The sequence below is a fragment of the Rhinatrema bivittatum genome, chromosome 6 (assembly GCF_901001135.1).
Source record: "Rhinatrema bivittatum chromosome 6, aRhiBiv1.1, whole genome shotgun sequence".
Taxonomy (NCBI): Eukaryota; Metazoa; Chordata; class Amphibia; order Gymnophiona; family Rhinatrematidae; genus Rhinatrema; species Rhinatrema bivittatum.
In genome coordinates, this window is record NC_042620.1 from 229411307 (window position 1) to 229438957 (window position 27651).

Below are 27651 nucleotides of genomic sequence, written 5' to 3' on the forward strand. Positions count from 1 at the left end.
ATTAGCCATAGAAAGGTTGGAGTTAATTGTAATACCTAAACTAACAGAAGAGGTGCTGATAGGGATTTGAATATTTTTGAAGCTTAAATGAGAAGGAGGGCCTATGATAGATTCTGAAATAGATGAGAGATGTGTAATCGTGGTTTTTGAAGGGTTCAATTTTAGACGATTGTGGTCTAACCAGGTATTGATACAGAGAGAGTTAATGCAGCATAGGATTACAATTTTGCAAGGATATGACAGCCAGTGTTGTTGAAATGATTTTGGTTGTGATAGCTTATTGCATTTTCCTTCCCCAAAGAAATAGTTTTTTTTCTTTTTATTTTCTTGTTAAAGATAAAAGTTATTTTGAGGTTAATGTGAAATACATAAATGGGTTGATGATCTCTCTGATAACCAACCCTCCAGGCACATATGGAAATAGCATAGCTGGCTACATATCAACATTATCTGGTCATGGCATGTGCACTGCTATCCTAGGTGGGAGTATCATAATGGAAAAAACAACTAATAACAGATTTAAATGCTCAGAAGATAGGCATAGAGATAGACTTTTAGATTGCCAGTTCAAATTCTATCCAAGCTGGGAATGTTGGAAAATCATAGCCATCAGCATGGTATGAAATGGCCTAATTTAAATGCAATTATATCCCTGTCCAGTTCTTATTAAACATTTCCTTCATGTCTCCAATAATTGTGTGACCGTGGTAAGGGCCACAAAATGTGGCCCATGCCTTGGAAATAGCCAGGCATGGCCAAATTGCGAAAGGAGATCAGGGACAATCTCAGAAAAGACACATTGGTGGCAGTAGACGGCATGTTTCTCCTCTCCCGCCCACACTGGAAGAGAATCGGTGGTGGTAGTGGACAGTAAACGCTCACCTCCCCCTCCCCCTTGCCCTACCCATATTTACTCACTCACTGGTTCCTTTCACTTCAAAACAGGAGGAAGGGGACAGCAGCCTTGCACAACTACTCAGGCGCATCCTCCCTCCTCCACTGCCATGGCCTTTTGAAAAATGCTACAATATTTGCTATTGAATTCTCAATAGCTTTTACCCACATTAAGGGCCTGATTTTCTAAAGTATCGCAGGCGTGCGATACTTTAGGTAATGAGGGGTGGGGGCCGAAATGGGGGGGGCAGTCCTGTGCTAGCCGGCAGTGATCGCACCGCCACGGTGCGATCACTGCCAGTTTCGCACTCAATAGTGCCACCAGAGAAGGTGTAGCTATTGGGCGCGAACTCGGACGCGAAAAGGCCCTTACCTTTTCGCCGTCCGCGGCATCTTCACGGAGTCGGCCCTGGTGATGCCCCGACTCCTCCTCTTCCGGGGCTGACTCCGCCCCCATCCTGGTATCCCACGCAATAAGGGACTTTTCGCATGCAAAATGTCCCTTATCGCGTCCGAGCCACTTGGAAAATGACCCCCTAAGTGCACTAAAAGGTGAATTTTAAATGCTGGCATGCCAAAATTGGGTGATGTGCATGGATGTAGAACTTGTATATGTCAACATATTTTTAAAAGTTGCCCACATCTGTGCACAGGTCCTGATGTGCACATATCTCACACTAGAGAAAAAAGGAAGCTGAATGTGGGAGTGGCATGTGTATTCTGGGACGTGGCCAAGAGATGTACATGCAAGTACATAGGTGCCTGGGTGCATGCCCAGGTATAGTTGACCATAAAGTTACTTTGCTATGGATCAGGTGTAAGTCTTAATGAAAAAATGTCCATGCATTTCTGAGATGTTTGAGGGATCTGGGATAACTGGGGGGAGTGCAGGATAAAGAACCAGTGGAGTTTTGAGGAGCTAGCTGTAGGCTGGGCAAATTGGTGGATGAACTGGTAAAACTATTATAAAATCCCCTCACTTGCATGGCTCAAAGCCGACATTACGCAGCTACATATGCACACTTGTAAAATTAGGAGCATACATGCACCCATATGAAAGTCACCGTCCCTAGGCAGGTAAATGGGCTTTTGAAAATTGCTATGATTGTATGTTATATTTACATTTTTCTTTCAAAATTACCCTGCTAGTGACTGTGCAATGAAGGAAACAATTTCTGAAAATGTAGCCCCCTTGAAGGCTATCAGTTTAAGATATAATAAAGATATAGGGCCAGATTTTAATACCTATGCCAGATTTTATAACATGCGTGTGCAGCCACGCGCATGTTATAAAATCCGGGGTCAGCGCGCCCAAGGGGATGCACACTTGTGCACCTTGCACGTGCCGAGCCCTAGGGGAGCCCCGATGGCTTTCCCTGTTCCCTTCGAGGCCGCTCCAAAAGTGGAGCGGCCTCTGAGGGAACTTTCCTTCCATCCCCCCCACTATCTTCCCCTACCTAAACCCCCTAACCTTTAATTTATAAGTTGCACCTGCCTCCAGGCAGGCATAGGTTGCACGCCGGCTGACTGCCAGTGTGAGATCCCCCGGCATGGCCGCTGGGCCAGAGGCCTCGGTCCTGCCCCGCCCCTTTCACAAAGACCCAGGACAGACACACGTCCCGGGGCTTGCGCTCATCGCCGGGCCTATGCAAAATAGGCTTGGCACACGTAACCCCCTACGCGTGTAAATCTTTTAAAATCTGCCCTATAATAAAGATATAATAAAGATTTAAAAATAGAAAAAAAGACTTTAAAAAGCTACCATTAAATTGGAGAAGAAATAAAACCATACAATCATTAGGAATCTTTAGATCAGCCCTAAACCATAATAAAAAAAAAAACATTGAAGGAGCAAAAAAAGTTTTTTTTTTAAGAAATAAAATAGAGGAATCCCTACACAACCCAAGAGTTTCATTCTCAATTGTAAAAAATTTAGCTAAAAACCAAACTGAAAAAGATAATGGATTGATAGAAGATAAATGTAATGAGATCGCATGCTCTTCACAATGCAGGCATTTTTACCCTCTGGGATAGGGAACAGCAAATTGCAAAGGTAAACAGGTGCTTACCCATATAAACATTTTAGAAACTTACTCTACCTGAAAATTGACCTCCTTTTAGCTTGCTTTTCTTTTATATTTTCTTACTTTCTTTTATGATTCTTACAAAAGTGCAGAAAATGCTAGTTGCTAAATAATTTAGATTTAAGAAAAAGCAAAACAATAGCCTGCATTTCAGAGGGAAGAAGGCTCCATGTCATTCTGTGTCATCCTATATAACTTTTATGTTTAATGTCATATCCACAACTGGCTGTTGTCTCATCCTCCCTTCTATTTGATCCTTGGTGGCCATCTTTCCTTTCTTCCTTCCTGGAGATGGTTATCATCTACCTCTGTCCAACATGATTCCTGGGCATTCTCACCTTATCTCCCTTGATAGGCTGCCATCCACTCTCACACCTCATAACCAGGTCAATATCCTCCATTTCTTCCTTCATTCCTGTCTCATACCTTCTCTCCTTTCTTTATTCTCATCCTTTCAACTCTCAATCCCATTTTCTCCTTTCTTCCTTTGGGCCATTCTACTCACTTTTTGGTGCAGCTCTCCTCTCTCTTCTTTCAGGCCAGTGGCAATGCTCATGACCATAGTGGGAAGTGTTTCTCACCACTGCAAAAGTTCTGAAATCTGCAATCGGGCCTTCTCTTCCCCACATCCTTACAAATTGTAGCAGTGTTGTTTATGGTTTGCGAGGGTTCAGTTGGTCACTTTCTTCCCCACTTCTGCTAAACATGTGGCATTCTGGTATGAGGCTTCTAATGAGTGCAAACAGCCCCCTCCCTTGTTTTTCCACTTCCTGATACACAGCAATCGGGCCGATACATTACAGTGCGCTCCGACGGAGCACACTGTTAACCTGCCATTGGACGCGTGTTTTCGACGCGCTAGCATTACCCCTTATTCAGTAAGGGGCCGAAAACATGCGTCCAATCCCCCGAACCACATAGCGCCCGCAACATGCAAATGCATGTTGATGGCCCTATTAGGTATTCCAGGGAGATTCAGAAAACAAAATGTGGAGCCAAGCCACACATTTTGCTTTCAGAAATTAGCGCCTATGCAAAGGTAGGTTCTAATTTCTTCGGGCACAGAGAGTGCACAGAAAAGCAGTAAAAACTGCTTATCTGTGCACCCTCCGACTTAATATCATGGCAATATTAAGTCGGAGGTCCCGAAGGGTAAAAAAAAAATTTTTGAAGTCTGCCCGCAGCCGTCGGGTCGAAAACCGGACGCTCAATTTTGCTGGCGTCCGGTTTCCGAGCCCGTGGCTGTCAGCGGGCTCGAGAACCGACGCCGGCAAACTTGAGCATCAGCTGTCAAACTCGCTGACTCTCGCCGCTCCGGTCCAAAAGGAGGCTCTAGGGATGCGCTAGTGTCCCTGGCACCTCCTTTTACCTATTTTTACCGCAGTGCCTCATTTAAATACAGAATCGCGTGCACAGGAGAGTGGGCGTTCACCTGCTCTCCCACGTTTTTACTGTATCGGCCCGAATGTGAGGTGAAGATTTTGGAGCCATAATAGGACTCGCTCTCACTCTCCTGGCCTGTGGCAGCAACTCGACTAATCACAGGTAGCAGCAACAATCCGCTCATTTTCTCCCTAGCTAAACTTTCTTGCATCCCTTCTGGAAGACCCCCTGGGGGATCATTGTGTTAAAGAGTTCTATTTGTTAGCCTGGTGTTGCATTTTTGATACATGGTAGCTATTGTTGGGTTTGAGTGTGATTTGATATTTGTTATGGAGAGATGATTTGGGATGTTAGGATGACTATGTGAATGTTCTTTGGTTGTGGGATTGATAGCTGGTATCATGTAGCATTAATGGGATACTGAGTGAAAATGGGTGATGTTTTGGTGAGAATCTTTTAGCTGTCACATAAAGTTGGTTGAGAACAGCTGATTAGCTGCACAATATGTAATTCAAATCAAAGTGTAGATCAACTAAATCAAGTGTGATTTGGCATTCCTTGTTAAAATCTCCTGATTTGATTTGTTGGATCCATGGATGCTGTAGCTTCCATCTGAGAGGGATTACTCTTTTAATTCCCCTCAACATCGATCCTGCTCCAGGACTGATTTTTTAAAATCTCCTTTTATTGTGATTGGTGGTTGAGTCCAAAATCAATAATATTGTGGTTTCAGAATATGCATCTATTGTCCTTGCAATTCAGTTCCGGAGGGGTATTTCTGCACAGAGTCATTTGGTGATTTAATTCATGGTTTCTATCAGATTTAGAGATTTAGGAATCTAATTAAGCAAAAATATAAAGAATATTTTGAGTATAATAATCCTAATGATGATTTTATCTCTATATGATTTGATGGATTTAAAGCTATTATGAGAAGGGTTATCATTAATTATGCCATAAGGAAATATGATTGGAGTTGGAGGTTTTGGACAGAGATAATAAACAACTGGAATCTCATCAGACTAATAGAATAAATAATGCCTTTCTTTTACAATTACAAAACTTAAAATACAAATATAATTTCATTTTGAGTCAGCAGGAGAGTATGCTAATTTTCCTTTAAAAGGCTAAATACTATGTAGGTGATAAGTGTGGACATATGTTGCTCAATATTTGAAACATAAGAAAAATATAACTTGAGATAAAGGTTCTAAAGCCGGAGGATGATATCAATTTTTTTCAGGATCAACAAATTGTACAACAGTTTAAAAATTACTATGCTGAACTCTATTCTTCTGAGATTCCATCTGGTGGAGAATTGCCAGCCCAGTTCTTGCAAACATTAAATCACTTCAAAGGTAACACAAATGTAAATTAACTGTCCTCACGGTATGTGCAAAAAACAAAATTAATGGGACAGTAAAGAAATGAATAGAAAAAATTAAAACTGAAAAAGGCTCACTCATTCCAAAAATTGTTCTGGCAACAATGGCTACCCTAATTCATATATGGCCAAATTTTAAATCCCCCGCGCGCGTTAATAACGAAGGGTTAAGCACGTGACTGGGCCTTGCACGTGCTGCGTGCATCTTCAGAGGGGCCCAACCCACGCGCATAACTCCTGTTACAAGCAGGAACTGCCAGGCCTCTTGAAAGGGATGGGCAAGTCGGGGGTAGGCCGGGAAAGGGGCATCGATCGCTGTCCTGGAGCCTCGCGCACCGGTCGACTGCCGGTATGTGCAACTTACTTCAGGTGGGACCCTGAGGTAAGTTTGAAGAAAAAATTTTAAAAAAGGGAAAATAGTAGGAATTAGGGTTTGGGGAGGAAAGGGGAAAAGAGCGGACTGGGAGGGAACTGGGGAAGGCTGCCATGCATCACTGTGCAAATTTTTTCAAAACTGTCCCCCCTCCCTTGAGCGTGCGGCTCACTGATTTTATAACATGCACACACCTGCGTGCGCATGTTACAAAATCTGCACATCCATGTGTGAGCGCCGGGTAGTGCACGCAGATGGACGTGCGTGTACACCTATTAAAATCTACCCCATAATCATCGAGCCGGAAAAAGCACTTCAAACAACTTTCAGAAAAATGTCATCAAAAATTATTTTATTACAAATTATTTTCTGAACTGTGAAAACATGCCAAAAATACACATGGAAAATATTCTTATGCAAAACAATAATTATCTAATACATCAGGTCTTCAAAGTTCACAGAATATTTCTCTCTCTTATTTAGAAAATTGAATAAATGATGCCTAAATCATGTCTTCACATAGTCCACTGTTAAGCCAGCAATGAATGAATGTATCAAAGAATAAAAGTTTATATAGTCACAATCATCAAAGATGAAATAAAGTCCACATTTAAAACAGATAGTGAATTTAAAGGATTTGAAAATGAATCCCCAATAGAGGCCCTATCTTTCACTAGCTATTGGCTTTGTCAATGGGAAAATAGACGAAGCAACATTAAAGACAATTCCTAAGAGCAAAAGGAAATGAAAACTAATCTGGTATATTCAAACATATTGAGAGTTAACCACAAATGGAATGCATCTGACTCTGTATTAATTCTTTTGTTTCTCTTATCCAAGCCATTTTTAAGATCAAAGCTTTCAAATACAATAATGGCAGACTCTCAAAATGCTTTAAATATGCTTGCTTGTCCAGGCTTTCTAATACAAATTCAGAAAACTTCTTTAAAAGCAAAAGCATGTGTAATGAAAACAATTACTCAAAAATCCTCACACCAAAGCATATTTAAAATAAACTAAAAATAAACTGCTCTACATTGATCTTACCTCAAAAAACTGTGAGCATGCTTACTGATCCATAGGTTGCTAAATAAAACCCACCAAAACACTGTGCCTTGTTCGGACTATTTTTTTTTTTTAGTTTCAATTTGTTTATTGTTTTAATACAAAGGATACAGTAACACAGAAACATTAATACAAGGGAAGTAACATATTAGAAACATAGGCACGAAAACATGTCAAGAATAGCAAAACAATCAAGCACATTAATCCTTATTATGCCATTAAGGAACAGCCATGGTACAATTTAAATTATTAACCCTTGCAGGACATGAACCAAGAAATAAGAAGTAGAGAAAGTAGAAGAAAAGGAGGAGATATAGATTCAGACAGAGAAAGAGAAATAGGACATCAATTACCAAGACCCTAAGGACAACCGGACAACCATCATTTAGGATAATGTATTGATGTAATCTTCTAATGGCTTCCACAGCAAGGCCCATTGGGCTAGCCTGTTAAATTTGATGGCCATAGCTTTTTCATACTTATAAATACATACATACCGAGTTCCACCAAAGGTGATATTAGAGCAATTCACTTTTCTTCCTGTTGGACATAATGTTGTGTACTGCCACATTTATCAGGAAATCAAGCAATTTTTTATGAGGTAGGGAAATATTGAGAGATAGACATGCCCCTCTCAGAATTACTAGAATGTAAGTGGGCTGTCGGGCAATAGGAAGTATCCGAGCCACCGTTTCCCAAAGGTGACACCAGTGTAAGTGAACAATGGGACAGAAAATGATCATATGATCCAAAGTGGCATTAGGCACATTGCAAGACCAACATTTATGGGAGGAGAGAAGGCCTGCTCTATGGAGCTTCCAAGGGGTCCAGGCTGCCCTGTGCTACAAGAAATAGGAAGTCTGTGTAATTGTAGAGGACAGAGAAATACGGGTGGAAACTAACCACAAATGTTTCCAAGTAGAGTCATTTAATATAACCTCCAATTCTTTCTCCCAAGTGGACCTCACTCCCTTATCCGAAGCAAGAGAATAATGAGACCGGACAAGTTTATATAAATGAGATGCTAAGTGCCCCTTATCCCCGTAATCCTGATATACTTGCATCAAAAATTGGGTATTGGTCAATTGAAACTAGGAGAAAGCCTTAGAGACAAGAAGATTCCGCAATTGGAGCCATTTATAAAAATGAGAAGCAGATAAGTCCCATTTTCCTTGGATCGTGGAGAATGGGAGAATAACCAAATCTTCTGTAATGTCAGTGAGGCACCAAATATTTTTGGACTGCCAGCAGGGCCAATTTAGGGAATAGTGTCCGATTTTTAACGAGGGAATATGCCATATTGGTGCCATGCAAGACAGATGCAATGGGCTAGAATACGGCGGACGGACCGCATCAAATTCCTTGCATGCCCTCAAAATCCGAGGTTAAAATGTCTAGTTAAAATGATAACCGTTTTATTGTTAGTTGTCTGTATCAAGTTCTTTACCTGTATCAAGTTGTTATACTGTAAACCGGAGAGAAGGCAGACTGCTATTCTTCGGTATATAAAAGACTTTAAATAAATAAATACATTAAATAAAATAGGACTGGAGGTATGTTGCAGCAAGGTTCCCATACCCGGCAAACAGGTAAGTGGGTACGGAGCAAAAATTTGTGACTCAGCAGCTAACCATCTAGGTACAGTACCAAGACTTTGTGCGAAGGAGTAATGATGATATGCTTGTTGGAGAATGAAAGCCTAATGATAAGAATAAAAGTCAGGAAAATGAACCCCACCATCAGTTTTTATCATCTTTAATTTAGAGAGTGCTATTCTGGGGGTCTTATGTTTCCACAGGAATCATGTTAAAATATTATCTACATTTCTATAAAAATCCTTGGAAAAAAAATCGGTAACATGGAAAGAATATAGGGAATCTTAGGGGCTAAAACCATTTTAATAGTGTCCAATCTGCCCCACCACGTAAGATGAAGAGGGGACCATTGTAAGGTGAGATTTCACAAGGTTTGCAATATTTGAGATTCGGCATTACTAATAGTGCGTTGTGTGTCTGAATAAAATGTAATTCCCAAATATTTAAGACCGTGAGGTACTTTCTGTATAGGTAAATGGGAGAGATCTACCAGAGATCCCAGATAGTTTAAAGGAAGTAGTTCCATTTTATGCCAATTAATTTTATAACCATATTCTGATGAGTAGGACTCGATCAGATCCAGTAATTGAGGGAGCGAGGTATCAGGATTACGGAGAAAAAGGAGCACATCATCAGCATAAGCAGATAACTTAAATTCTTCAAATCCTAACAGTACCCCTTCAATTCGCTTATCTTGCCAAGGAGTAATGGTTCCAAAGCCAGGTTAAAAAGGAGAGGAGAAAGAGGACATCCTTGGTGCGTTCCTCTCTGTAAAGAAAAAGAGGGTGAAATTTGATTATTAATGTAAAGATATGCCGTAAGAGAATGGTATAGTAGGCCAGTCCAGGAAATAAATTTAGGACCAAAACCAAATTGGTGCAAAGTAGAAAAGAGGAAAGGCCATTCGAACCTGTCGAAGGCCTTTTCTGTATCTAGTGATACAGCTACTACAGGGTGAGATTGAGTAAGGGCCGTCTCATGCACAAGTAAGAAGAGTCTAGTATTATTAGCAATAAGGCGATGCCTAATAAAACCAGACTGATCTGGATGAATTAAGGTTAACTTAGCAGAGGCTAAGCGGGAAGCTATCACTTTGGTAAATATAGTCTGAGTTTTAAAAGGGAAATGGGTCTATAATTACCAATGTTGGTCTCATCCCTACCTGGATTTGGAAGAACCACCACACACGCTTGTTCGGACTATATTTTAACTTGAACTGTCAATCATTAGAGAACCCATTCTACTAGAGATGCCAATCAAAAAAATTACTTCCCTTGGAACAATGTAGACTAAAAGTAGGCATTCAAAAAAACAGTACAATCTTCTAAAAACACATACCATTCTGCAGATTTATTTAGCCCATATAGTTCTACAATTTGCCACTCTGTAAAATTGTTCAAGAAGGTAGCAATATTGATGGACATGGTTGCCATGATTCAAAAAGACTGAATAACAATAAATCAGCAATATGATTCATAGTGATCCAATTTTAAGTGGACACACACAAATGCCATATCTATTGCATAAGTGAGGGGATTTTAAAAGACGCACGTGCTGACACCATTACCAGTTTTCCCAGTTCATTCCCAATTCACTCCCCTAGTTTAACAGCCTCCCTTCTCCCATGATGACTTAAGTTTAATGTCAGTATATAAAAAACAAATAAATAAATAAATGTTAGCACCAACTTTTAAAACCCCACTAATCTGTCTAGAATGTTTTGTTTTACAACTTACATATCATCCATAGCAGAAGTATAGTTATGTGGCAGGGGACACCAGAGCACACCAGTGCGCATAACTATTTACATGCAAACTTCAAGTTTGAATCCAGGAATGTCCATGCCCCACCTCTTTATTTGAACTTTTCATTTATGTGCACAGCGGTAAGTATGCACATATCCAGTTGGCTTTTAAAATATGCTTGGCGTGTGCAGACCCAACATATTCATGCATCCCCTAATTTTGGAGTGTGTCAGGCTTTTAAAATTTACCTTTAAAGAAGTATAACATTTGATTGGGGAAATTCAGTGTAGGAATTAGTGAGGAGAGGTTTGAGTTTGAATCCCCCATCTGGGAGCTACAGATGGTGTGATCTGTTTATCATTTGTGTCTTCATTTGCAACCACGTCTGAGTCCACGTCTTCCTCAATGCCTGAGTCTTCATCTTCCTGAATGCCTGAGTCTTGTCCTGTGCCAGATGTCTCCATCCATCCTTGACCTCTGTCTGGCCTGCCGCCCTTGCAGTTACCCAGCGACAGGTCCAAAAGGGCTTGGAGTGGTCGAAGGATCACTCAGAGACTACCATTGTGTTGATGGTTGCACCAAGGCATGCAAGTCCGGTGGAGGGTCAGGGTCTCCAGATTCCTCCTGTCTACCCAGAAGAGGATGTCTCACCACAGGGGGACACATCTCGTCCCGCACTGGTGAGCGCCCCCTAGTTCTCCCTCCCATTGCCATTCAACACCAAGTTTTGAGAGAATTCCTTCTCAGAGCCAGTCCACCATGTTGCAATAGATTGGACATCCCTATATTCAAGGCTGGACTTGGGGTAATGAAAATCTGCAGTATGCTATCTCTCCTTTAGAGGATACCCCTGACTGACCTGATACCGAGAAGTTTGAACTTTAACAGCTGTCTTTTTTTGAATTATCTCTTTTGCTTTGAGGCAAAAAAGTTCTATTCCACCCCTCCTCTCCCTTGCTTGTTTTTTCCCCTTTTTGGGGAAAAAACAGAGACTATTTTTGTTTCACTGGGTTCACTCTTGGTACCTGGGACTCAGTATCCAAACCTTGGGGAGAGTGGTATCTCACCCTGAAAGAAGTTGGAGGTGTGGAGGAATTAATCTGGAGGAGAAGATCCCTGACAATGGCATAAGAGGAAAGGAAACTAAAGGATTCAATGGAAAGGTATAATACCAGAGTGTTGAGAGCCAATCCAGTACTACCAGGGGTGGGTCTATAATGAGGCAGAGTGAGGCAGCCGCTTCAGGTGGCAGAATTTTGAAGCGGCAAAAAGTGTCCCTTCAAAATTCTACCCAGCCCCCATCTCACCCTGCCTCCACCCCGTCATGCCACCCTCCCACCACCCCAAGACTCACAAAAACCCCTGGTGGTCCATCAGGGGGCCCGGGAGCGATATGCTGTTCCCAGGCCATCAGCTGTCACTAACCAAAATGGTGCCAGTGGCCTTTAGCCCCTACCATATGACAGGGGCTACCAGTGCAATTGGCCAGCCCCTATTACATGGTAGGTGCAATGGATGGCTTGTGCCATTTTTTAAAATGGTTAGTGGCAACCGACGGCCCAGGAGCAACAGATCACTCCTGCCCCCCCCCCCCCACTCCTGCTTGCCTGCCAGTGGTTTTCATGAGTCTTGGGGGAGTGTTTTATTTAAATTTGAGGGGGTGGCACTGAATGTGGGGGGGCAGTGGCATGGGGTCCCTGCCTCAGGCAGCACATTGCCTTGAGCCACCCCTGGATACTACCTAAAGAGTTAAGGATTGAAGAAGATTCTAAGAAATAATTTAAAACTGGGACTAAATTCTAACCATCTACAGTAGGAACAGTGAGGAAAATAACTTGGGAAGCTTAAAAGAGGATTAATCTAACTTCAATCTGTAAAATTGGAAGTAAATGGAGTAATTGGGAAGAAAAAGAATCTGAATGTAAATTAAAGTGCTTCCAGAAGATTTTGAGAGACTTTGCTAAAGAAATGGAGTCACAAGTTTATTAGACTTTCTGTTGTCTTATTGACTTTAATTGACATTCGAATTGAAGTAATCTAAGCAACTATCAGAAAAAGAAGTTGGAAACCACTAGAGATGTGAATCGTGTGATCGATCGTCTTAACGATCGATTTCGGCTGGGAGGGGGAGGGAATCGGATCGTCGCAGTTTGGGTTTTTTAAATATCGTGTAAATCGTGTAAATCGAAAACCGGCACACTAAAACAACCCTAAAACCCACCCCGACCCTTTAAAATAAATACCCCACCCTCCCGAACCCCCCCAAAATGCCTTAAATTACCTGGGGTCCAGAGGAAGGGTCCCGGTGTGATCTTTTACTCTCGGACCTCGGACCTCCGTGCGTTGTAGAAACAAAATGGCGCCGGCGCTACATTTGACCTGTCATATGACAGGCCGGCGCCATTTTGTTTTTTTGTCCCTCGACGTCAGGAGCTCTAATTAAATTAAAGTTAAAAGCCACCACCAATCTCAATTCTACTAACCTTCCCACGAATTTCAAACAAAGAATTACTTACTACATCTCATAGACGCCTCTACTCAACGGAACAACGCCGCGGTTGCGCACAAATCCCTTCCTACCATCGCTCATTTTTAAACATGCCTACGTGATTATAGAGAAAGCTTTGGCGAATTGAGAAATAACTTTGGATTCAAGGAAGGTGTGATCATGAACAGCTTGCGAGAAATATGAGCAGCATGTAGGTTTGAATGACTAAACTTGTCAGGTTGGTAAAGTTGATGGAACAATATTAAACAATGGTTATTGTTCATGCAGTATATAAATTTTGTTTTGTATTTGGATTTACATACAGGAAGAGAGGTGATATTAATGAAAATATACAGTCATTTAAGAAATGATGAAAACGGAGTAAATTGAGTAAGGATTGGCGCATAGGTGAGTGAGCTAACAATGACTAGGGAGAAATTTGGTATAAGGTATTTGAATTTGATTAAGAGGTTTAATACATGGAGTACATGTTAATATATGTGAGATTTGTGTTTTAACTTAAGGTTTCCTAATATGTTGGGAATTGGAAATGAATTTGAAGTGGGAGCTTTGGCATCAAGAAGATGTTTCATGAAAATCGTTGAAAATAAATCCCCTGAAGAAACCAACGGGTGAAACAGGAGCTTTCTGTCGGGACGTGACTTATTAAATCTAGGGATATTGCTTATAAATTTTAATAAAATCAAACTAGCAATAATAGTTCAATGGCAGCTTTAAAATCAAGTGGTTTACTGGGAAATCTTTGTTAAATGAAATGTATACATTGTATTAATCAATTTACTAGGGAATCCTTGTTAAATGAAATATATACATTGTAATTTGGGATTGTTGCAATATTTGTGTAATTTGGGAGTTGAAATGTAACTTTGTTGTATTTTAACATTGCATGTTTAGATGAGTGAATGAGTGGTATGAATGGTTTTTTGATGTAATAGGTGTGCTTTGTGTAATTTTAAAAAAACAAGTGTTTAGAAATAAAAATTGAGTTATTTAATTATATACACGGGTATATGATTTTGTGTATCACTAGTGATAATACCTGTGGTAGACCCATAATAATCTAATTTATATTGAAAATAGAATTTGCCAACTCAAAAGATTTGTTGGAATGCTGCATTACACAAGTGAGCAAATAATCTGTAGGTGTCGAAGAATATAACAGTTGATGGCTGGAATATAAATCCCTCAAATAGGCTTTTTCAATGGAAAGAAATAGCATTGCTCTATATATCTGTGAACCATATTCTGAACTTTTTGTTTGAAATCTACCTCATCAGAGCAGAGGTGATGAAGCCTTAAAAACTACCCAATAGGCAAGGAAGCTTTAGATTTCTTCAGATGACCGCTATCAAAATGCAATACACTGTTATGCTAGTGTGCTTGCGCATTATGATGTAACTAAATGATTCCATCTTTTGGTGATAGAAATATCCAAATAAGAGATGGTCACATTTATCATATTGTATGACAAACTTTAAATGCAGCTCTAAAGAATTCAACCATAAAATAAAATCTGTTAATAAGCCTACAGCTTATAGGTCCTGCAGTTTTGGTCATCAAGTTTTAGCAGTACCCATTTGTTCTCATCCTATAACCTTTCAGTAGTTTCATTTATGCAGTTATACAACTTGTTTGATCTCTAATGCATTGGCAGATGATGATATGAATTACAACAAAATGTATGTGGGATGAACCAATCACACAAATCAAAGTAAGATTGACTGAGCACCGTGGTTGCTTGAACACAGGAAAGGTACAGACTCTGATGGTTGCAACTTTGATTAACAAGTCTCATGGACCCAGACAGTGATTGACTTACTGATTTGGGCTACCATTATTGTTGTGCTCGGGGTTGGACCCTTGCCCTGGGGCAGTGGAGAATGGCTCCCTGGTAGGGATCAGGAAGCACCTGTCCCTAAGTGGTGGAGCACTAGAGGAGACAGAGGCTAGGATGAGCTTCACCACTGGAAACCCGAGGTCCCCCCCCCAGGAGGAGCCTGTAGGACTTAGGTGGGTCTCGCAGGGTCTCCTGGAGAGGTAGTAGACATGCGTGTCCACAGACAGCAGGAGAACGTGGTCGGACTTGAGGTTGTAGGTCTGATGGAGCAAGGAAGACCAGAACAGTGTAAACGATGACAAGGCAAGGGACAGAGCCAGAATCAGGAAGTGTGGTCAGTCTGAAGAGTAGTCAGTGAGGTAAAGGTCAGGTTCCAGAGGTCAGCCGGAGGTCAGGAGACAGGCAGCAGACAGAGGTCAAGGAACAGGCCGAGGTCAGTACCAGAGAGACAGTCCAAGGGTATTACCTGGGGGACGGACGGATAGATGCAGGAAAAGAGGAACGCTGGAACAGTAGGATCCTGGAGCAAGGCTGGAACAAGACTTAGAACGCAGAGACAATCTAGCATACAATGCCAACCCGATTGCCAAAGCATGGAAGTGCAGGCAGTGACTTCCTTAAGTAGTTCCTTCAATCAGGCCACGCTGCGGAGCTAGTACCCACCCCTGGCCCTACAAGAGACCAGGCGGTCCGTGCACACATAGGGGCGTGGCCAACACCACGGAAGACACCGAACTCTGGCATGAGGCCTGGTGCACAGTGGAAGGCCCGGCGATCGCCGCCATGGGACACCGAGGCCTGGAAGAGCTCGCAGCTGCCGCTAGGGAGGCTGACCCGGGACCTGCAGGGGAGCCAGAGAGGTGAGCAGGCCTGTGCGTGGGCCGGATGTGGACGGGGCGCGTAACAATTATGATGGTCCACTAACATATGGCTTGAGTGAATGTAAGAAGTATTTGGGAATAAATAATTTTGGGTAGATGGAACATATAAACAGAATTTTATCTCAATATCTATGGAAACATACAATTCCAAGGATTACTCTTAATAAATTGATGTTACCCATGAATGGGGTGGAGGAGGTCAGTTTTACTGATTTTGTGTTTACCATCATATCTTTATATCACAATAAGGGATTCAGTGGTTGTAAGAGGAAAGCTGAGATTTACCTAATTGGATAAGAATGCAGTTAGTGTAGCTGGGTTCAAAAAAGGCTTGGCTCAGTTCTTGGAGGAGAAGTCCATTACATGCTATTAATCAGGTTTACTTAGGGAAAAGCCAAGCCACTGCTATTACTGGCATCAGTAGCATGGGATATTCTTTGTGTTTGGGTAATTGCCAGGTTCTTGTGGCCTGGTTTGGCCTCTCTTGGAAACAGGATGCTGGGCTTGATGGACCCTTGGTCTGACCCAGCATGGCAATTTCTTATGTTCTTATGAGATGGCTATTTTTAAACCAGTCCCAAATAAGTTATTTCTGGACATGGTCCCTTCCTAAAAGATTAATAAATCATGAGGTTTTACAAACCACAGTAAAAAAAAAGAAATTTGATAAAAGGATGCACATTTTGGATATTTCATCTAAAATAAATGCCTATTTGATTTAATTCAGTTGAAAATAAAAACAGCAGACTGCACTCATTGGCAGAAAAAAGGGAAACTGATATATTGGTCATTTAAAGGATGGGTCTAATCTGAAGAATGTTCATGGCTTACAATTAGAACAGTTTGCCTAGCAATCATTATTTTAGGTGGCTCCAGTTGAGGCATTGCATTTTATGTAGGGATACTGACTTAAAGGGTTTATCTGATACTCTGGAGTTAGAGCAGATCTATAATAAAATATTGGCTTCTCAGCAAGCTTCAGGTTTCTATAAATTAATGAAAGTTAATTCTGGTCAGCAGTGCTTTGGCACAGAAAAAGTGTGGGAATCAGAGTTGGGAGCAACACTTTAGAAAGTGTTATTGTCTAGATTCTGGGATTATGTGTTTCGTTACATAATCAATTTTTGTGTGGCTCATAGAGTTATTTGGAATCCAGTCAAGGTTGAAAAAATTACCAAAAATGGAAATAATAAATGGTTGGGCAATTTGGCATTGGTATCTTTTCACATTTGTTATTTTATTGTAATAATTTGTATGAGTATTGGTTCTTGGTATGGAAGAGGATATACTAGAGATTCATGAAGAGCTATCATTTAAAGTTTTAATTTGGAAATCTTCAACTTTAAATTCAGTTCTGTCAAAATACAGCAGTAAGTCACTTGGATTTCTGAAGCAGGGAAGTTTATTTTGAACTATTGGAAGCATAACACTGTTTTCAATATGAATTTATGGTAGAATACTAAGTGTGAGATTGCTGCAGCTGAGCATAATGGACAGCTATTAAAATGTCATAATATTGGTTTCCCATGCAAAAGTTTATTTCTTGATTAATGTGATATGTTTGTGTACTATGTTATAGCTGCCAGACTTTTGTTTTTTTGTTGATTCTTTCATTTTTTTATTGTTCAATAAATTCTTTCAACTAAAAAAACAAACAAATCTATTGGGTGAATTTTCAAACAGTTCTTGAGTCGGTAAGGTAACTGGATAATTTCAGTCAGTTTTCTTTAGGTGAATAATCAGCTGGACTTAGCCAGCTAGGTTTTCAGCTGAATATTCACATAAATCTAACTAGTTAAAATTTGATCAGCTGGATTTACTACAGTTTTTTTACCTTGTCTAAACAGTGAATTATAAAAGCCTGGTGCGTGCCAAAACTGGGAGATATGTGTACAAGTTGGTTTCGCGCAGACTGAGTGGATTTTATAAGGCACCAGGATACGTGCATGTATTGCATGCTGCTGCAGGCTACAAAGAAAAAGTTTACAAGAAGGGGTGGGATGTGGCCATGGACGTTCTGGATTTTTACCACAAAATCTAAAAGTACATGCATATGCACACTGGTGCATACTGGGATCTGCTGCCACATAACTTTACTTCTGCAATTAGATGATGTGTAAGTTTTTAAACAAAATCTAGGCAAGTCAGCGGGGTTTTAAGGGTTGTGGCTAACATGGGGGAAGGGAAGCTATTAAACCAGGGAGGTTTGGAAGTCCTATCCTTTAACTGGGTGAACTAGAAATGAGCTGGGAAAACATGGTGTTGGCATGCGTCCCTTTTAAAATGTCATCACCCTCTCTGATGTAAATGAGATTATAAGCACCTCATAAATCCAGCTTGGTTATGACCTTAGCTACTTGTAAGCAGTCAAAAGGTTCTGAGATCAAAAGGTAACAGGTACTGATTCTTCTTCGTGATAGTGCTGAGACCCTTGAAGTCAAGAAAAAGTCTGCATACTGATGGAGAAGGCCAGTGTGAAAAGAGTGGAACGTTATTTCAGTGAGCTGGCCTAAGAGAGTTTTCCCATAGAGGAAATAATTATTGGTTGGTCCAGTCTGGTGGTCGAATCCAATGCTGGAAGATTAGGGCTTCATCAATAAAGATCTCAGCTCCTTCATAATCAAGCAATGCTTCCAAGTGGAACTGACATTTTCAGTGAGGATTGCAATGAGAACCAGCAACTGGGGGGAGGACAGTGTTGCCTCCCCAGTCAAGCTTAGACATGGGAGTTTCCTGAATTTGGGCATTAAGATACCATATACCCACAGCCGGCTGGAAAATTGGGCATCAAAATGGCAGATGAAATTTAATGTGGACAAGTACAAGGTGATGCATATAGGGAAAAATAACCCATGCTATAGTTACACAATGTTAGGTTCCATATTAGGTGCTACTACCCAAGAAAGAGATCTAGGCATCATAGTGGATAACACATTGAAATCGTCGGTTCAGTGTGCTGCGGCAGTCAAAAAAGCAAACAGAATGTTGGGAATTATTAGAAAGGGAATGGTGAATAAAACGGAAAATGTCATAATGCCTCTGTATCGCTCCATGGTGAGACCGCACCTTGAATACTGTGTACAATTCTGGTCGCCACATCTCAAAAAAGATATAATTGTGATGGAGAAGGTACAGAGAAGGGCTACCAAAATGATAAAGGGAATGGAACAGCTCCCCTATGAGGAAAGACTAAAAAGGTTAGGACTTTTCAGCTTGGAGAAGAGACGGCTGAGGGGGGTTATGATAGAGGTGTTTAAAATCATGAGAGGTCTAGAACGGGTAGATGTGAATCATTTTTTTTACTCTTTCAGATAATAGAAAGACTAGGGAGCACTCCATGAAGTTAGCATGTGGCACATTTAAAACTAATCGGAGAAAGTTCTTTTTCACTCAACGCACAATTAAACTCTGGAATTTGTTGCCAGAGGATGCGTTTAGTGCAGTTAGTATAGCTGTGTTTAAAAAAGGATTGGATAAGTTTTTGGATGAGAAGTCCATTACCTGCTATTAATTAAGTTGACAGATAATAACCACCGCCATTACTAGCAACGGTAACATGGAATAGACTTAGTTTTTGGGTACTTGCCAGGGTCTTATGGCCTGGATTTGCCACTGTTGGAAACAGGATGCTGGGCTTGATGGACCCTTGGTCTGACTCAGTATGGCATGTTCTTATGTTCTTATGTAATATAAATATAGGCTTAACTGCCTTCATTGAAGCTTTTCGTCTGGGAAACGTTTTTCTGTGCAGCTGCATGGATTCCTCCATAATCCTGGAGACAGGAAAAGAAGTGGGAACAAGAAGATGCTGAAAATGTGGAGCCAATGCAGTCAGTTGCTGGGGTCCTTAGTTTCCAGATCCCTTCATTGGATGCCAAGGATATCAAGGCATCCAATGAAGGAGGAATGTCTCGCCCAGCCAGTTTTTCTTTGATTCTGCTGGAGGACTTTCCCAGATGATGACTGTGAGTCTATCTTCTCTCCAGTGCAGTTTGGATCGGGAACCCTGTTGAATCTGGATGATATCTGCTGCCAATTAAGAAGCTTGACCTGGTTCTTCGAATTTGAGCCTGAACTGCTGGAGGAAATCAGGAAAACTCTAAAGGATCATCACACTCCCATAAAGGAGATGCCCAGGCCAATGTGGTGCCATCCAGCAGTGATAAGATGTAAGTCACCTTAGACTGATCAGTAGGGAAGAGAGTGGACTGCAGCTCAAAATGCATATGGCATTGGTTGATGAGGCCATGGCATTCTTTGGGATCATCCTGATATCAAGGCATTGCAGAGAGATGAGGAACCAGTCTTTGGCAGGTGCAGAACTAGTGGGAGGCTGAGCCACTAGAGGCGGGACCAATGCAGGGTTCAAGACATCCATGCAATGGGCAAGCTTCTTTAGGACTGCAATTGCCTGGTTCAGAAACCCTTGCTGGTCTTGACACGTTGAGCCAGACCAGATATAGCCTGGAATGAGGTCAAAACCACCGGGCCCATGGCCTTGGCAAACTGGAAGATTTGTGGACCCTTATTGCTGTAGTGAGGTTGGCTTAGCCTATGGGCAATGCCTCGTAGGCCCTCATTGAGAGCTGGTGGAGCTACATAGGAAGAGATGTCAGCAACCTCACCTATACCAAACCCTTTCCCCTTGGGTTGAGCCCTTGGGTTTCAAAGGCCAGCAGATGAGAGTCTCTATAGTAGTGTTGTAGCCAAAGGTCCAGGGCCAGGCTATGATCAGAGGCTGGCATCAAGCTACAAGGGTCAATGTCCAAGCAAAGGTTAAGGACAGGCAGCAAACAAGAGTAGTCAAAGTTCAGATTAGGGACAGATCCAGAAGTCAGCCTGAAGGCAGGCTACAGACAAGGAGAAGGACAGGCAGGGAGGAAACGCTGGATAAGATGAGATGAGCTAGACTGAAGACATGAGGCAGGGACATGATCAGGAATGCAAGAATAAGGAAACATCAATTCACACTAGACAATGGATGCAGGTGACCCATTGCTAAGGCAAGGAAGGAGCATCCCATGGTCCCTTAAGTAGGACAGTGGCTGGTGATGTCATCTAAGGGTGCTATGGCCTTGTCCTGCAATGGGCCCTTTAAATGGAGCTAATTTGGGTGTGCAGGCACCTATGGAGGAGCGACAGCAGCAGTTCTGGCAGTGTCTTTTTAAAAAAAATAAATGTATTTATAGCCTTTTTAATTAGAAAGCCGTAATCATGAAAAAAAAGGCTTTAGGAGTTTCAATATAAAAGAGTAACTGCAACAGCAAGATAATGAGGAAAAAAACATATCATCTCCAATAATAGCCATGGACCACAATAAAAGAAGGGGTAAACATAAAGGCATAAGAGAGCTAAAAGAAAAGATTTTTAGGAAACAAAGCATTAACTTGCTACAGATTGAAGTACATTAACTAAATGGAACCATTGTAGATGCTGACAGGATAAATGTTTTCTGATCCAAAAAGAAACGAAGCTGATCAGGAAGGAAAAAATATCTATTGCGAGCATATGAAACCACAAACTTGCATGGATAACTAAGAAGAAAAGTAATACCCAAAGAAAGAACTTCCTGATGAATTACAAGAAAATGTTTCCTTCTCTCTTCAGTAGTTTTAACCACATCTGGATAAATCCAGATTTGATTCCCATAAAGAAAGGATGAACTGTGCGAAAATATAATTTTAAATCCTACTTAAATTTTGCTGAAATACAAAAGATAGCAAAAGAGTCTCTTTATCCACAACCTCTTCAGTAGAACTCTCTAATGTAGTTGTTACGTCTAGTGTTACTTCAGGTGGAATAGGACATTCTCCTCTCTTCTATGAGTAGGTAGAAAAAAAGTTCTACTGATCAGTAGACAAGCTTTAGCAGGCAAACCAAGGATTTTAGTGACATTTTTTTCAATGTGTCTCTTATGGGAGTCCCAGGAAGTTTACGAATACTTAAACATAATTTCAAATGCCTTGAATAGTTTTCCCAACTGTTCGATTTTCCTGTGGATAGAGTTCTTATCTTGAATCAAAACAGTACTCACCTTTTGAATTTCTTGAACTAGTTTTCCCATCTTCACAATCCTAGACTCAATGCCCTTGGAGCCTTTGCGAGTGAACTTCCTGGAGTTCTGAAACCAATTTAACTAACAGACCAATATCAGAGGCCACAGTCACTGATTGCAGAGTGACCAGAGAGAATCCAGAGTGACCAGAGAGAATCCAGAGTGACCAGAGAGAATCCAGAGTGACCAGAGAGAATCCAGAGAGATTTGAGATTGTCTTACCAGAGGCTGAAGGGGGCATTTCATGAGAGATACAGAAGAAGATTCACCAAGTACAGCATCTGATAAAAAGAGAGGTCTATAGATGGCATCTCTTGATTCCCTCCAACAAAGCTGGTTTCCAACCTGGCCCGAACTACATCAGCTATGGCTCCCCCACCAAAAATCCAGCTACGTCATTCTCCTGCAATGGCTCGGATGCTGCAACATCAGAAGTGCCTGATCGAGGTAGAAAGCTGCACTCCTGGGGACTGAGACTGACATTCAGAGGTGCCTGTGCTCTCTCACAGAGCTCCTCAATGGACTTTGTGTCCCCAAATGCTGACGATCAAGATTGAATTGAGGATTTGTTGGCCAAGAGAAACCTCAGGTAAGCAGGGGTATTGCCTGGGTTTTTCTTTCCTCTTTGAGGCCATAGAGGAGAAAACATTTTGATGAAAATGAGGAGCGCCAGCAAAGCTGCAGCTTAGTCAGCTTCCATCTTGACTCCACCCCCCCTCCCCTCCCCTGGGCAGTCCTGGCAGCATCTTGCCACATGCATGAGCTCTAATGGGGATCCACCATGGAGGGGAGGCCCAGCTGTCTGTGGCATTGGAAGTGAGTGCAACGGCCTGTAGGGATATCTCACAGGCCAGCAAATGGAACACTGCTGATTAAGGAGGCCTGCATTGCTGAAAAATACATGGGTCCTTTTTACCTGTGGTCTTTGCAACAATTGTCAACTTTGAAAACTGCTGTGGGAACAAAGTACATGCAGACAATTCCCACCTACTTTTTTTGGTAGAAACATTTTCCATGGAAAATAACAAACACAGGAGGTAATTTTCAAAAGAGTTCCATGTGTAAATGCCACATACTATCATAGCAATTTTAAAAGCTCATAGTGTGTTTAAAGTGCACTTTACGTGTATAAAACTTATTGACAATTAAATGGCATAAATTGTAGCTATTTTCAAACACACACCTACACGCATAACCTGCATTTACAGATGTAAAACCCAGTTTTCAGCATGTAAACCCTTTTGAAAATGCAATCTGCACATATTATTTTCCTCCCCTGGCCTCAACATGGCCCTGGGAACACTGCCTCATAATGAGGATAACTTTATAACAGTCTACATAGGGCTGAAGTCTGTGTATAGAGAGTGCATGCAGACTTCAGCCTGAATTTTTATAGCAAACTCACATTCATAAGTCCGCTTTGAAAATGAGCAGGTATACACAGAACCCTGCATGCTTACATGTGTACATTTACACCTGTTCAGAAAATAAAAAGTATCCATGCTCACCTCTTTCCCTGGGAATGCCTCCTTCCATCAGTGCCGGACCAGGATAGTCTAGTAATTAGGTGTCCATCTCCCCCCCTCCCCACCCCCCCCCCCCCCCACACAGTAATTTTGTGCCCTTCCATTGCCAGTACATTAGGTATTAGATGCCCTAGGCAAACCTTATAGCCTTGCACTTACCACTACTGCCCCCATCCCCTGCACCCGGCCTTCTCTATGCATACAGGTAGGAATTATGCATTTATTACTGATTTTACATTTAAAAAAGAGTACAGTTTTCTGAAGTAAAAATATCAGATTATACTATACTTACATGCACTGCTGTGGTGCCAACCAGAAATCCCTGCAAAAAAGACACTTGGCACCCATATGTTATTAGGCCTATTGTAACATATGTTGTGTGTGCTTGACCCTCACAAAGCATGAGTGAAATGAATTACAATTACAATATAATAAACCTCCCTTAACAAAACAGAACTAAATGTCAGCACTCAAACTGTATCAACCTAACTTATGAGAAGGTAACACTGCAAATATAATACCAGCCCCTAAAATAACAATACATCTCCTATAAGGAGAATACCTCACCTCAATCACACATGCAGAATACAAACAGATCCTTACCAAATACAGAACAGAGCAACTATAAATTATAAATAGAAACATATAGACTGAACTGGAAACCATAACAAGCCAGACTCACTATACAGTGCAACAATGGAAAAACAGAACTATTACTATTCCTCAAACATCAAACAATATTAATAAATATAATAAATACATAATCATATCAAAAACATGTAAATAAAAAAAATTAAAAATATCTGATGAATAGAAGATGTAGTAATTAAAAATTCATATATAATTTTTATTTAAATGTTCCTAAACAGCAATAAAATATTTCAAAACAGCAAAAATATCAAATACCACTCCAAAAACTAAGGCTAATAAGGATAAAAGTAATTCACACCCTTTATAGCTGGGCTATTTTGATTTCCTGTCACCCTTAGATTATCTATAATAAATAAAAATGTAAATGTTTGTTCAAAATCTTAAATCTCTGAAAGTTCTTCACCGATTGTTTTGAAATTTTGACACAACATTGCATTCGAATATGTGCGTGTTTTTATATACCTATATTATATAGAATTCACACCTGTGACAGGTAAAAACATGCTTTTTTGGAAAAACAGCGCCATCTGTTTTGACGTACAAGCAACACACGCTATCTACAATATAAATGGGCTCTGACCGATGGCCCGCAAATGCGCAGTAGAGAGCAGCTCTACCGCGCATGTGCAGACCATTGAGCTCTGCGCTACGTGCTGGGTGTCACAGAGGGGAGGAGGAAAGGGCAGACAAGTTGCCGCTCTGAGAAATGGCTCAGCCTGTTCCTCCCCTGCTGGGGAATGGGGGACAGTTTTACACAGGAGGAGGAAAGGGTAGAAGAGTCGCCGAGCCAGTCCATCCACCGCCGGGGAAGGGGGGGAGGGAGTTGGGATGGCTGGAGCAGAACAAATGCAGTAGAAAGCGGCTGTGAAGAGATGACTAGCAGCTGCAGCCTGCAGCAGCTAAAGCGCAAAGAGCTGAACAGAACAGCTCGCCCTCCTCCCCCGCCCCCTGAGTCCCGTAGATAAGGAGAAGCCAAGTAAATATTCCGCAACTGCGGGGGGAGGGAGGGGGAAGGCAATGTTGTCAACCTGTCCATGGGTCTCAGGCACCATGGTAAGAGTTTACATGGGCATCGCTCCACCCCCTCTCCCAGCAAAGCACCTTGATGAAAGTGAAAGCCAGAGCCCTGCTCCCTCCTCCCCCTCAACCCCCGATCAGATTTCTTAAAGGCACAGGTCTCCCATAAAGAGCAAAGTAAGCTAGGCAAGGTGTCCCTAATCTGTTGCAGTGCCTGCCACCTGCCCTTTGCGAGGGGGGGGGACAGACTGCTTTCCTCAATCTCCAAGACACAACTGGCGTGGGAACTTTGCAAGCTCTTGCGAGTACAGAGGAAAGACTTAGGTGGGGAGGGGACAAAAATCCCACCCGTTTTAACTGTGTGAGAGAGAAGTGTGGTAATGTGCGCTGAAGGCGAGTGTGAGTGCCAGAGAGAGAGGGAGAGTACGTGAGGGATTGTGTATGAGAGGGATTTGGCGTGCGTCTGTGAGGGACAGAGGGAGAGTATATGTGCAAGAGAGAGACAGAGAGGAAGCCTATGTAGGGGGCTGTATGAGAGAGAGATTCTCTACTCCCCCAGCTCTCCACTTATAGGTTATAGTGGAAGGGGTTCAGTGTAGAGGGGAATAGGAGAGCAAAGGATTTGGGGCCTGTAAGGATAGAGTGAAAGGGGTCTGAGCCTGTCCCTCCGCCATCGGGGGAAGGGGGGAGGGAGTTGGCATGGCAGGACCATTACGCCTCGTGAGATCCCCCTCGGCCACTGCTGCAGCTCCTACCACCGCTGCTGCCTCTGGCTGTTCGTGGTGCTGAGGGGGGGGGGAGGAGCAGAGCAGAGCAAAGATGTAGGAGGAGAGGGGACAAAAATCTCGCTCATTTTAACGGGCTTAACGGCTTGGACTACATATTTTACTATTCCATTTCAATGTTTCCGATTGCATTGTTAAATTGAATTTTCATAGATTTCGATTTATTTTCATTTTGATTTAATTATTTCATGTGACATTGCGTTGGAATTGAGCTGTGTCGTTTACCATACCGTTCATTTAGTGAGTATAGTTTGTTTTTTTCTTTTTTCATTGTTTTTCATTTCTAGAATTATGTGGTTTACATCTAGACACGGATTGCTTCTCACATGGACAATTATATGTTGCGTGTTCTAGAGTCAGCAAACAAAACAATCTCTATATCTGCACAGACAATGGAACAACAAAAAATATTGTATACCCACAAGCATTGTGAAATTAAACATATTCGAAACGTGCGCTTTCTCTTTTCTTTCTTTTCCATTTAACCAGACTGAGCCACAGCAACGAGTGGCCGGGTTCAGCTATTATACATATATATAAAAAAAAACCCTAAAAAGGTAAAGAAAAGCACCTATGTAGTTTTATAATATCGGAAATTTAAAAAAATAATTTTTGTTTTACTGTATTTAAAAATACATATTTATTAGATATTTGTAAAAAAATGTTTGACATACAATACATATAATTCATATACAAATTTTTTTTATATAAAAATTAGTATAAGTATTCCTCATAACCCCTCCTCAACCCTAATCTGTAACTAATCTCACACTATGAGCAATTTAACCACCCCTGTGTATCAGCACTATGAATTTTTAATGTATTATAATGTTGTTATATATATATATATAACTAATTGCCATTAGATAATGCATACATAAAATACTTACAATACAAATCACTTATTGACTATATATGACATTCATTCAAATTGCTGTTAATGAATAATACAGTACATTACTGAAAATATAATTCTTTTTCCAGGTTGTTATATTTTAATAACTGTAATTTGTGCACTGTGTGGTTTTGATGATATAATCACATATCACAATTCTCCCTGTCCGTTTTCCCACTGTATCTTTCGATGGTATAATCACATGTCTCATATATCCCAACAAGGCCTTGTTTCACCTATACGGCTTCTTCAGGGGAATTTTTATGTTCAAAACGAAACCACCAGCCACACACAAAGTGCCTCAATATCAGTCATGACTAGGGATGTGAATCGTTTTTTGACGATTTAAAACAATCGTCAGATATATTTTAAATCATCAAAAATTGTTAAGAGTCATGATACAATAGAAATTCCTCCCAATTTATCGTCAAAAATCGTAAATCGGGGGAGGGCGGGGAAAACCGGCACACCAAAAAAGCCCCTAAACCCACCCCGACCCTATAAAACGAATCCCTTACCTTCCCCCACCCTCCCGAACCCCCCCCCCAAAGCTTTTTACGAGTACCTGGTGGTCCAGTGGGGGCGCGGGGACCGATCTCCCGCTCTCGGTCCATCGGCGCCATTTTGGCTGCCACTCAAAAATGGCACCGATGGCCCGATTAAAAAAAAAAAAAAAAAAAAAAAAAAAAAAAACCCACCCGACCCTTTAAAAACGACCCCTTAGCTTCCCCCACCCTCCTGATCCCCCCCAAAACATTTTAAAATTACCTGGTGGTCCCGGGAGCGATCTCCCGTTCTCAGGCCATCGGCTGCCACTCATAAAGATGGCGCCGAAGGCCCTTTGCCCTTACCATATGACAGGGTATCCGTGCCATTGGCCAGCCCCTGTCACATGGTAGGAGCACTGGCTGGCCGGCGTCATCTTTAAAGATGGCCGTCACCGTATTTAAAGATGGCGGCCGCCGCCGTCAT

General features: G+C 41.5%; 1 protein-coding gene across 6 annotated transcripts in view; it reads left to right on the forward strand.

Moving 5' to 3' along the window:
* The window catches only part of PCDH11X (protocadherin 11 X-linked), a 3021270-nt gene that overhangs the window by 45439 nt on the left and 2948180 nt on the right, over positions 1-27651 (forward strand). The window contains exon 3 of one of the 6 annotated variants that reach the window (XM_029606604.1): positions 13337-13419. The exons of the other annotated variants lie outside the window; for them this stretch is intronic. The gene's annotated coding sequence lies outside the window, so the exon portion shown is untranslated. The remainder of the gene's footprint in view (positions 1-13336; positions 13420-27651) is intronic. 6 annotated transcript variants of the gene reach the window in all.